The following is a 12,744-nucleotide window of genomic DNA, read 5'->3' on the forward strand; positions in this document are numbered from 1 at the left end:
GTGTTCAGGACACATCCCAGCTGCAAAGCTCACAGATGGGACACAACGCTTCCAAAAGCCTGGGACCAGGAGATGCAGGTGAAGTCTCAGGCAGACATGGAATAAATCAGGAGCAAACCAGACCAGCTTAATGAAGCAAGAGAAGCTGAATCAATGTTTATGTTCATCAGATAATGAACATTCTGATTCACAGTCACAAGGCGATGAAGCCTTGCAGAGAAATATCAAGTGAAGAGCAACAGGAATACAAAGACAAGAATCCTGAAGGGAGTGGGTTGTTAAAGTCTGGAATCTGGTGGGATACCAAATTATCCTGAAGCCAAAGGTCTGTTTTAGTCACGCTGACAATTTTAAACCCTCTATTTTTGTGAATTTCTGTATAAAACCTTAAGAAAATCAATTAAATGGAATCAATCACCAAAATCTGGTTTGTCTGTCAGAGAGTTTTTCTTTGGTAAATTGCATAATTTAAGGTTTTGTTATGAAGCCTCAATTGGGATTACAGACTCTTATTAGTGTTATTTGAAAGTTATTTTAGTTTTTTTTACAAAAATTTATAGCTGCTCTTCAGCTTTACCTCTTAACAAAGCTCTGGTAAATTTTCTTTCCTCTGTGTTGTTGTGGATGTTTTTATAACTTTAATGGTCCTGCTGATAGTGGTAGAAGAGTTCTTAGTAATACAGGAATGCAAATTGAAGGAAGCAGCTCCCTAAGATGGGCAGCTAATTAGGAGCTTTGCTGTTTTGTATTGGGGATTGGACTCTGGGAGAGAGGATGTACAATAACTTGCTTTTGACAGAGAAGAGACTATTGTGAGTCTGTGTTAATTAAGGAATAGGGATTGTGGCCTCATGTTAATAGTGTAGATATGATAGCCAGATTATTTGTCTGGAATGTACATAGAATGAATACTGAGGTTTTTTGGTACATCTTGATAAGAAACCTGTAAGGCTAAAATGTAATAATAGTGTAACCATGGTGATGCTGTTGAATTAGAATTGATGTAATGTTAAGAACAAAGGTTGATGCAATATTTGATTAATAAATTCTTCCCCAGCACAGTAACATCCCTGGTTACTGCTTGGGGCTCTGATGTATGATGGGGCAAATTTCCTGGTTTTAAATGTTCTGTTTACTTGTGTGCAAAGGAGAATTGGCAACATAGACGTTTTTTCCTCTGCCTTTGCATGTGTGGGAGGGGGTGGGGGCAGAATATTTGGGGCTCTTTGGTCCCTCCCTGAATTTGGGTGGGAAATTCTTACTTCAGAGCCATAAAAATTGAAATAATTTACATCAATGCATGTTGCTTGAGGAGATGGGTCAAGTCTTTTCCTAAGTACAGGTTTTCCTGAGTTGCTCCCTTCAAACCCAGATACCTCATTTTTGTAGAACATTGCTGCCTTCTCATTAGTTAATATCAGCTTCTATCCTTCCACAAAAGTAAGCTGTAACAATTAAATTCAATAGTACTGTCTGCAAAAAAAAACCCTCTTAGTCTAATTTATATTAAGCTACTCTGCATTAATATTTGGCACTTTATAGTACTACCTACCTTTAGAAATGTAGAGATTTCTTATTTCCTGCTGTACTATATATTTTGCCTCATATTCAGGGTACATGCACTCTTTAATTAGATGTGCATCATTAATCTAGGCTGCATCTCAGGCTGATCTTTCCTTAACAGAGTAACATTTTGCATTTCTTGGACAGTAAAAGAGTTGTGGCTGCTGGAATTCCCTTGCCATCTCACAGCTGGTATCTTATGATATGATTACAGCTCTGTGCAATTCACTCAAAGTCGAGTCAGTGTATTTCACCCTCAGGAGTTTAACATCTAAAACACACTAATGAACCCTAGATGATTGTGCAGTTATTTTCATGCACATACTGATGTGCTCTCTCTATGAAGTTTCATGCAATCCATTTTTCTCCATCATATTTTTCCTGATGCAAAGCTGAGCCACCAAAACAATTGGAAAAGCGTGGAGTTATAGTTTCCGTGGAGTTTAGCAGTTGTTGGGTATCTCCTGCTACAAGATGTTCAGTAATGACAGGGTTTTGCCCCATCCTTGGACTTTGCTGCTTGAATTTAAGACTGTTGAACTCTCTCTGCACCAACACACAGCAACTACTTTCACTCACTGCCATTTTAAGGGATCATCTCATGCACACTAAGCTGGGAAACCTATAACCCATCCCTCTCTCCAGCCTGAACTGCCTCTGTGGGCTCACAGTTCCTTTTTCCCTTTTGACCAGGGTTGTGCTTCCACAGTCAGCTTTATCTTCACGATTTGGAGGAATTGCATATGACAAGAGACTTCTTGCCTGTATCAGGAACTGTGCCATCAACATTTATGCCACCTTCTTCAGCTCATCTTTTTTCAGGGGGCTGGGTAAGAATTTTGTCTCTGAAGTTTTTCACTTGGTGAGCTCTGTCCTCATCTTATTTCTTGGTGACTTGAAAATCAGGACACTGTAGAGTGCTTGGTTTTCCTTTCAAATTTTATTTTTTTCAGGACAATAACTTTTCTTTAGAGATTCTTGACATCCAGCTTAACTCCCACCACACTGGGCTAACATGTAATTGCAGTTATATGAAGTAATTGGGTAAAGAAGGCTTCTGGGCACTAATTTTAGTGAGTGTGACAAACTTCCCCTCTTTGAAGAAAGGGACATGCTGCTGGGAAAGGTAGGTTCTAACTACGGATGAAGAAAGAGAAATGCAGAACATACTATCAATAGCTTCTCCCTGCTTTGGTCTTTGAAAATTATTTCCATTTTGCAGAAAGAGCATTTTGATTTCATTGATTTGTTCTGACACTCTCACAGTGCTCTCAAAGGAATTAAGATGCACAGTTCCCATTAATTTAAACTGGAATTGCCAAGAGTTAGGTGCCTTAAATGCCTTGGGAAGTCAAAGTTTTGTTGATTTGGGGTTTTTTTTAAATTATTATTGTATTATTATATTTTCTTATTATGCAATGTTATTTAATGCAATTAACCCCCAGAGTAGGAGGTATTTCACCCTGGGCAGATGAAATAGGGATTTGTGTGGGTGACAACTGTTTACTTTGACAATCCGTCTTGATTCATGGTTCAGGAGCTTCTGCATGGCCCAGGGTAAGAGGCAGCAGAGGCAGGGAAAGGCTGCCCTGGAAGGTCGGTCCAGCTAAGGGATTGCAAAATTTGCAGTCTCAGCTCAAAGCAATTTCTTTCAGCCACTGAAGGTGAGTGGTGCTCCAGTGTTGAGGACCAATTTTTATGTTTAAATCACATTTATTTAACATAAAAGATGTCAATGCTGTCCATAGCCACCTCATCAACTTCTACTGCCCATAAAACTCACCTGTGCCTGCTTCTTGCCTCTTGTACTTATTCTTTACCTGATCTCTGCCTTCTTTTGCCTATTGTTTCTATTCCCCAGGAATAAAGCTGCAGAGACACTGAAGCTGTACCTGTATCTTCTTGTAAAAGGGCAATGCTCTCATGCTAACAGCTCAGGACTTTAGAGACCCCAGTTACATCCCCAGCTTCTTGGATAATGTTTGGGAAGTCATGTGCTCTACATACTTGGACATGCTTCACAGAATCCAAGCAGGCTCTATATATAAATGAAAGGGAAAGTAGAAGTAATATGCAAGGCTCTGACTGAAGCTGGAGGCAAAGTCTTTGTCCCAAAATCTAGGGGAGTATCAGAAATAGTACCGTCATTTATGACAATAGCCAAATTATAATATTTGCATTTCAAGTAGATGTCTGAATTTGAAGCATTTTTAAATTGAAAGTTCTCAACAAAAAATGTATTAAAACCATAATTAACTTAGTGTTTCAGGTGTTAGATGGTTTGAAAAATGTGAGCAAAAGAGAATCCAAGAAATGCATTCCAGTGGAACTGCCTTTCTTCATCATTTCACTCAGTTTGCCTGATCCCAGAAGAGTAAATCGTGTACAGGGAAAATCATCAGTGTTAAACCCTCCCCAGACATTAGAGAAAAATTGCCTTGGAAGATTAGGAATATTTGAAAATGGAGTTCTGTATGAATGGTGCTCCAGGTAAGTCCATGTTGACATACCCTTTATGTCTAAATTACTTGCGGAAATGGATGGGACCAAGCTAGGCTGAGGTAACATCAGAATCCATTATTTCCATAAAAAGGTTATAGTCTAGAACTAGATTTTGCATCATGGTTATAATAGCACTACTCTGGGAAATAAGCACATTAGCTCACACAGATTTCATAGCATCAGCTGTTCCATCCTTTTAAGCCACATTTCTGATAGTACATTTCCTTCTTGCAAATTGGGAATTTGTTCTATTTTTATAGAAATGAGCTGATTGTAAAATGGCATCCTACTCAGTGTACACAGCTTTCTCTGCCACACAGGGACCACAGGGTAATTATCAGAGGCATCCATTGAAGCACTTGAGTTATTTGGCAAATGTTACTTTGTTTTCAGATAAAATAAACAGTTTTAGTACAGAAGGGCATTTTAAGTACTCCTCTTTTGCTTACTTTATTTAAATTGTCCTGTTTCTCTTCCCCCTTTAAAAGCATTTCTCTGTTAACTGTGTTTTCCATTTTGATATGCTCATGGCCAGTTCTGGGACTGATTGCCTTTAAAGTCTTCTATGAAGCTGAGCATATGGGTGCTTATCCAAAGGTGGAGCTGTACAAGGATGTCAATTCAAAAGAGGAGGTCAGTGAAAGACCTAATTAACGATTAAAAAATACAAAGTCCTCTGTATGAGAAACAGAAGAATGCTTTTGGCAGCTGTGGTGTTCCCCCTAAAGCAACCTCTCATAGGCATGGGTTCACCAAAGCTTGTCTTCTACTGGTAGTGGATTATTCCTTGTAGGAATCTGCTGATGCATTGCAAAAAAGACACATAGTCCTACGTCCTGCACATCCATCTCAGAACAGGAAGACTGGAGTATGTGCCTTCAGTTGCTTATTTTTCCATAACTCAAATAATAATGTGGGAAATGTGGATTACAGGCCTTTTAATTCTACCCTCTGCTTCTGATTTTAGCATTCAGCTTCTCAGTGATATCTTCAATGGGAATGCGCAGTGGCATATGTTGCATGTGTGTTAACAAAATTTTCCAGTAAATCCAAGGCATTCCTTGAGGACTAGAGCTGAAAACCCTTGAACAGAGCTGATAAGCTCTTGACTGTTCTGCCCTGTTTCCTGCACTCAGACCACCCTAAACCCAGATAGGACCAGGCATTCAGTGATAATTGCTGGGTGGGTGAACACCCCCTCTTGCTTTTAGAGCACACCTTACCCAGCTCCAGCTGCTCTTTTTATTGTGCTTTAGGAATGCAGTGGTAATTCTGGCTGGCCAGGTCCAGAGGGCATTGCCAAAGACTGGGATCCCAAGAGCCTTGTGTCCTTAAGGAACCCAGCTAAAATTTCTCCCTGAACTAGGAAGGAAAAGAATTGGGTCACACTGTTTAATGTGTCTCCAGGAACTCCTGAATGACCAGCTGCTTTCATTACCTGCAGCAGTCAGTGCACTCCCTGGCCCTGTCACTGTGAGACTGCCATGGATTTCCTACACCTCCTGATTTCTGGAAAGAACTACATACCTGCAGTGCTGCACAGCTCAGCTTTGCCAGACAGATCACTTTTTAAAATTCATTTTCTTCTTTTGTTTTTCTCTATTTGGTGACCATTGATTCTGCAATAACAGTAGATTTGTCACCACTTCCCTGTTAGTTTGCAGAGAGGAGCAGACAGGGAAGACAAGGGACAAGGGAAATGGTGGAGAGCTTTCTGCAGCTGACTTACTCTTCTCTTTTGCTACTGTGCAGAGATTTCTCTGTGCTGGCTTCTTCACTCTGCTTTATCACCTTCAGCAGCCAGCCTTGCCTAATCCCACCCTACATCAATCAATGATCCCTCTCCTCCTGTGCTTCTTTTCCTTACTTTCAGCTTTTTGCTGTTTTCAACATCTCCTTGTGTCCCTGCTGACAAGTGCCTTTGAAGAGATTCTGTACTGCATCTTGTCAGACCCGTTCAGAAACAGACATCTGAATGGCTTTGCTACATGCAAGAAAGAGAATCAGCATCCTTGTGTAGTCTCCTCTGTGTACAGCAAATCATGGATTCAAAGTAGTTTAACTTGGAACGAAATGTGGTGATTCTTGTGAAACTGATTATTTTATTGTATAGAGTGCAATGAAATTATAATCATCTGCATGTTCTTGTATAATTACTTTTGCAGCAAGTGTGACATAGTGGAACTGGGAAACAGTGTTCACCACTCTTGAAATGTCAACTTCTGAAGATGGTGCTCTGTCCATACCTTTCTGAGATGACAAAAGTAACTGCACCACAGCTGCTTTTTGAGTTGTAGGACTGATTTCTCTGCTGAATTCTCCCCACCTCAATGCTGTGTGTGCTCTGCAATTTGTTTAATTACCTTTTCAGTCTTGACCAAGTCCTCTTGTCAGTCTTTCATTCTGCAGTAAAACAGTGAGATGCAGATATTAACAGTGATTTTCATCTCAATACGTGAACATAGAAAACAAAATGAATAAATGCATTCCTCTCCCACTTCCTTTCAATTTTCATCCTCTGCTACACCCGCGATAGCTTTTTCTGACTCCTCACGCTATTCCCCAGTCTCCACTTTTATGGTATCATCTTTGCTAGTTTTTACAGGTGTATCTAAATCTTAGTGGTGTTAACATCAGATTATCTCCAGCTTAATACCACAATTTGAGAGCAGGATGAATGAATCCTTTCATCTGAATATTTTCCATTTCACATTACTCATCCCTGGCAGTCTGCTGTCTCCCAGGATTGAGGTGGCTAGATTGCTGGATGTGGAAACTCATCAGCCCCTTTGTACATAGGTAATAACTGTGCCTAAAGGTTTTGTGTATGTTTAAATAATTTTCATTAACTTTTTTGCCACAGTTGATTTTGGTCTCAAACTTGCCTTAGCTTTTGTCCCCTCTAAAGTTGTCTTACCACAGGCTTCTTTACGGTTACAGAAGTGAATCCAGTTTTTTTTTTTTTTTTTCACTTTTCACCTCATTAGGTAGTTTTATATTGTGCTTTTATGGAATGGCTCATCATGGAAAAGAAAATTGTGACTGGCAAGCTGTTTTCCTAAAAACAATCCCCCAAAAAAACCCCAAACCCATGAAAAGCCCAAAAATCTACCTAACAAACAAAAAAAAATCCCAGGTTTGTTTATTTTTAAACAGGTAAAATGCACTAATATGATCAGCAACCTGGAAAGCTCTTTCACTATTTTAAATCTCTGAATTCCATGTGTGGAATTTAGACTGTCCAGAGACATTTTACTGCCTTGACATCTACTTTTAGACAAGTCTTCTGTTGAGATGGGAGAAAAGTACACAGCCTGGTACTGTGAATGAGGTTTGTCTTCGAAAGTCTCTTCACTTTGGACTCTTATTTATGTGAGGTTCCTTGTCCATTACCCTTCAGATAGCTGAGTGGTAGAACCAGTGCAGCTCTGGCCGATGCATCAGCTTTTATTAGTGTTTTTTGTGACAGTATAGATACATTGCATCTCACAGCAGATCTCAATTACCGCCTTAAAATGGGCAGGAAAAATAATTGCTTTAATTTGGGAGATATTTGAGAGAATGGCATTTATAAAAAAGCCTCGTGAGCCTAAGTTCCCTTTAGGCACAGAGCAGAAAGGTGGTGTGCTTTGATTTCACAGTGTGATAGTTGAAATGTAACAAAAGTCATCTTAATCCTGAGAAGAGGCATCAAAGAGCTTTAGAGCATGGAGTTCCCTCTCTGTATTAGTGTGCATTTGTCTTGGTTTACAAGACAGGTGTCTGCTAGGGGAGGCAAAAAATCTCCCTTGGAATGGAGAATGTAAACCCTCTCCCTCCCTCCGAATTATTATAATTTTTAAAGTAAGGGGTTCTCAGGCAAAGATATGGGAATAGGAAACTAGTTTTTTACTAGTATGTATAACAAGGCAAAACAAAACAACTATAACTATTGCATTAACAACAAACAGAACCAGGGACCTGGTAACAGTCGCCTTGCCCATAGTCACTCTCCCCTTTGGTACAGTTACCGTCACAGCCAGCAGGAATGAGCAAAAGTATTGAGCTGGTGGGTGAGATATATCAGCAGTTTTGCGGTAGCTGGAACTGTGAGGACGTGCCGGCCAGGCAGCAGGGTGCGGGCCGCGACGTGCAGAAAATGCAGAGCAGCACCGAAGAAACAGCGCGGGCGGGACAGAGACGGCCCGGCTCCGAGCAGGGCAGGGAGAGGCCAAGTTCAGGATTCCTGGGGCACACAAGCAGATGGTGATTGGTCCCTCAGGGCTGAGCTCCAGCGGTGCTGGTGAATTCTGCCCGCAGTAAGCGACAGCCTGGCCATCTCCTCCTCCGATGCCAAAGAGCGAGAGAGTGTGGCTGCCTCCAGCCCCGTCCCCTTCTTTCCCTGCCCCCCTTCTCACGGCATCTCTGCCCTCCTCAGAGAAACTGCCAAAAACCAAAGGAGTTCCCCTCCCCGCTATCTCAAGCACTCAGCCATCATGCTTATTAGTAACTCAATGGGAACAAAATTCCACAGGTAACAAGGAAAGAACAGAAAAAAATCCCTAGCTTCCAAGAGCATTTCAAACTGATGTATGAACATCTTTGGAGCAGTTGAGACCACACACTTGAGTTGTTCCAATGTTTGCAAAGCCATTATGAATTTCTGATTAAATAAAACAATGCCAAATAAGTCATCCTTCACAATATGAGGTTTGTTCATATGTCTGTGCAGAGCTGGAATGTCATGGGTAATTCCCTGAATCCCTGAAACCTGGAAGGGTATTACAGTTTGTTTCAATGGGTGACTAGAGTGGGATATAAAGTAAAGGTTGTAGTAGGAAGTTTGGATTGATTGTCTGGTTTTGGATATAATGAAAAGAGAAAATTAATTAGAAGGAATTTGTCTAGAGAGCAATGTTTTGAGGCATGTTCTGGACATATCAGAAGACTGATACCTCAGATACAACAATAGAAGCTTCCCTGACTGAAGCTTCTATCCCTTTTTAAAAGCTTCCCTTTTTAAGTTTAACTTCAAAGTTATTCTTAATTCTGGAAACTGTTATGGAAAATATTTTTCCAATAGTGTATTTTTTTCTAAAATTACTGTTGTAGTAGACATGAACATTCTAATTTTCCTGACAGAGAGAATGGCTCCCATAATGTAGGGTAGGCTGGAGCTTGGGTTCATTCAGCTGTAATATCTAGTTCTTTTAAAATTTTTTTATTCCTTATTTGTTATTTTTGTTAAGTGCCTTTTTAGAAAACCAAAAGTCCCTGAGCTTGAAATGTAAGATTTTGGTTTCAGCTTAGGAAACTGAGCTTGCAGCTCTTGAGTGAAGCCCAGAATAAAGTAAGAGGGGTATTTATCCGTGTCCATTGGCATGGGACAGCATTCAGGACTGGGCATCAGTGTAGTCCATTAATCTATAAAAAAGTTACAGATAAGTTCTCAGGTAAAATGAATGGTCCTGTTCACCACAGAAAGTGTCACTCAATGGCTCTAAATATTCACATTAGGGGCCTTGGTCTGGGCACCAATTATCTTTCTAAGAAAAAAAAAGAGAGGAAATAAAAATAAATTTTTTCTTGCAGCCTGTGCCAGTGGTATGTTCTGGGTACTACCTTTGCAGGCAGATAGAGACAATCTGCTTTTCAGATTGAATGCTTTGCTTGCTATTTGTAAATTGGTGGTTTTCTCATTTACCTTGTTGATGAACAAACAGCCATTGAATTCTCTTGTATATTTTTTTTTAAGCATCAACGGCCAGGATTGGACCCCAGTGTGGAGCTTGTCTGCTTTGTGACTGTCCTGGATTGCCAAGCAAATTGTATTCTATTTGCCATCTGTATGGCAGTTGTCTTCTGTTAAGTGGGAAATTTTCCTTATCTCTTCCACAACCACTCCTCCCTCCAGGGAGACAACTGCTGATAATAAGCTATTGAATGTCACTGCATGACTGATAAGAACCATAGCATCCCATTTGTGAGCTGCTCCACCCAGAGGGAACAGCCAAGGATTCCTACCTGGATATAATCTGGAGGTTCTGGAACACCAGTACGGTTCTCCACTGGATTTCCCTGAGGAACAGCAGCTGCCTCTTCCACTGGATCTTCAGAGGCAGAGACTGCACCTTTCTCCAGGATCCCTGCTCCAGCAGAACCACCCCTGACACTGCAGGAGGGCTGCAGCCACAATTCCAATGGGACTGCTGCCAGCACCCTGACCCACAGGGTGTCAGGTTGTGTTCTGACTCTCAGTGTTGTTTTGGTTTACTGCATTGTTTATTTTACCTTTTTTATTTCTTCCCTAACAAAGAACTGTTCTTCCTGCTCCCATATTTTGGCCTGAGAGCTCCTTAATTTAAAATTTATACCAATTCAGAGGGAGGGGGTTTACATTTTCCATTTCAGAGGAGGCTCCTGCCTTCCTTAGCAGACACCTGTCTTTCCAAACCAAGACAGAGTGACATATCTATCTTAAAATTGGAAACTATTCCAGAAACTGAAAACAACCCTTTTTATAGGATTGATTCTGTTAATAAGGAAAATGAACACATCTGAAGAGAACACTGTCTTGGTTTTGGAGACAAATTTCAGAAGAAAATGCTCTGGAATGAGCATTCCCCTCTAAAGAGAAAGGGCTTCAATAACTCCCTTTCCTTCTGCTAGTGAGAGAAATGAATACGAGGGGATGAAATTGAAAAAATAGTAACTGTTTATTAACTGTGAGAAATGATGTTCACTTTTAAAATTTCAAAGGTTTATTAAACCTTAACAAAATACAACAAAAGGACTGAATAAGGAGAAAGAGTGGCACTGAGAGTGTGTAACTAAACCACCATGTGTTCACCCACAAAATGGCTTCTCCACCTTTTATTCTCCTGGTGTTGCATCAGCCAACCCTGGTCCCTCCTGAAGTCTGCCAGTAACTCTTCTTTGCCGACCATTGGTGGAGACTTCTTGCAACTTGATTGGAGCTCAGATGTTGCCATGCTGCACCTTCTAGTAGCCAGCCTGCCCTCCTGCCAAATACCCCGTGCAAGGGCCACAGGTACGCAACCTCCCTCCACATGTTCCAACTACCAGGGCCGTCTCTTGGCAACCATACAAGAGGAAAAAGGGGACTATGGGGAGAACAGAGGATGTCCAAACTACAAATCACAATAGCTATACATCAATAAAACTTCTCTTAACATACACACAATATTCATCCCTTAATTGCGAGAGCAAGCCATTGCATTACCGATCTGTAACATTAACAAAACAAGATAACTGCAAAGCACAGGAAAAAAAAATTAACCTTATGCTTGACCCCTAGTTCGCTGTGCGGCCATGAGGAAAATATGGTGACTGCCCTTCTTTCTGTGAGGGGAGGAGAAAAGAGTTCACAGCAGCTGGGAGCCTGTTGGATTTCTGGTGTGGTTTTTCTCCTTGCTGCAGCCGAAATTGAGGGATTGTACTGTTTTTTTTCCGTGTTGGTTCAGCTCTTCTGAGGTCTCTGTTTTGGGGTGGTGCTGCCGGCTCCCCACATGGGCCAAAAGAGAAAAACAAGTCAAGCTGAAAACAGTTCAATGAAAAAAAAAAACAGAATAAAACAAAAAGCTGAGGGGATTCCCAGTATAGCCTCCAAGCTAGGGAAAGAGAAGACGAAAAAAAAAATCTTGCTTCGATCTAGCAAAAAACCCCAATCCAACAAAAGGAGCAGTGAAGATGTGGTGCGTGCTGTCCAGAGCACTGGAGAGATAGAGATCGAACAGAGACCACGCCCAGTGTTCCGGTGCTCCTGCCCCACCCTCTGGTTCATCTTTGAGATATTACAGACATTTCTGGACATAAAGCAGATGACTGGGAAATAAAATATCTTCATAAAATCATCCCAAGACAAACACTCAGGTTATTAATGAACACCTGCCCTCAGAAATGTGAATTTGTAAATTAAATGTGAATTGACTGTGACTTAAACATAAGGGAGGAATAAACTTACAGCAGGAAAGTGGTTAAGGCTGTGTGGATGTGTGTTTGCTATTTGTTTCATTGGATCATAATAATCTGCAAACCTGCTAGTAGCAATGTTGGGACAAAGGGCAGAGTCTGCATCATTCTGGAACAGGATATGTGTTTTCACAAATAAGAAAAGCACAGTGAATTTATCAAATGTGAATTTTGTATCATGTATTTCCTTAATAGTTTGTGTCTGTGTTATTATTTTGCTTGTTTCCTGTCATTTTTGCAATGTGTCCCAGTTGTATTGGTTCAATTATGTGCCTGCCTGATCAGAATTCCTGCCCTTGCACCTTTGATGTTTTGTAATAGAACTGGGATGCCTCTATGTCATCCTATTAGTTATATTTCATACTTGCAAATATTTAAGACAATATAAGCTTAGTTTCCTTGTAATATCATAGCTGACACAGAAGACCTAGTGTGGCCTAAGGAGATTTAACTGAAAAACGGATGGCAGAGAAAAGCACAGACTCAGGCTGTGATTTTTGTAAGGAGGTCAATTCCATTTTTTTATTTTAATTTTTGAAAGTATCAATAAAAAAAAAAAAGTCTGCTTCAAAATGAGATTATCTTAAGTGCTGAGGTGAAGTCGAGTTTGCCTTCAGAAAAAGAAGTTCACTGAGCATTTTGGGCTGAACTGTCCATTAATATAGGCGCAATAAATTCCTCTGTGGTTCATCTAAAAAAGGAGGTGCT

At 40.6% G+C, this 12,744-nt stretch overlaps 1 long non-coding RNA gene across 1 annotated transcript; it reads left to right on the top strand.

Annotated features, from left to right (window-relative positions):
• The first annotated feature begins 225 nt into the window (after window positions 1–225).
• On the top strand, window positions 226–2,710 carry LOC143695510 (uncharacterized). The gene is made up of 3 exons (XR_013184770.1): window positions 226–325; window positions 2,257–2,393; window positions 2,517–2,710. It is a non-coding gene; the product is annotated as an uncharacterized LOC143695510 (long non-coding RNA).
• The last annotated feature ends 10,034 nt before the right edge of the window (window positions 2,711–12,744 follow it).

This window comes from Agelaius phoeniceus, chromosome 19 (genome assembly GCF_051311805.1).
Source record: "Agelaius phoeniceus isolate bAgePho1 chromosome 19, bAgePho1.hap1, whole genome shotgun sequence".
Taxonomy (NCBI): Eukaryota; Metazoa; Chordata; class Aves; order Passeriformes; family Icteridae; genus Agelaius; species Agelaius phoeniceus.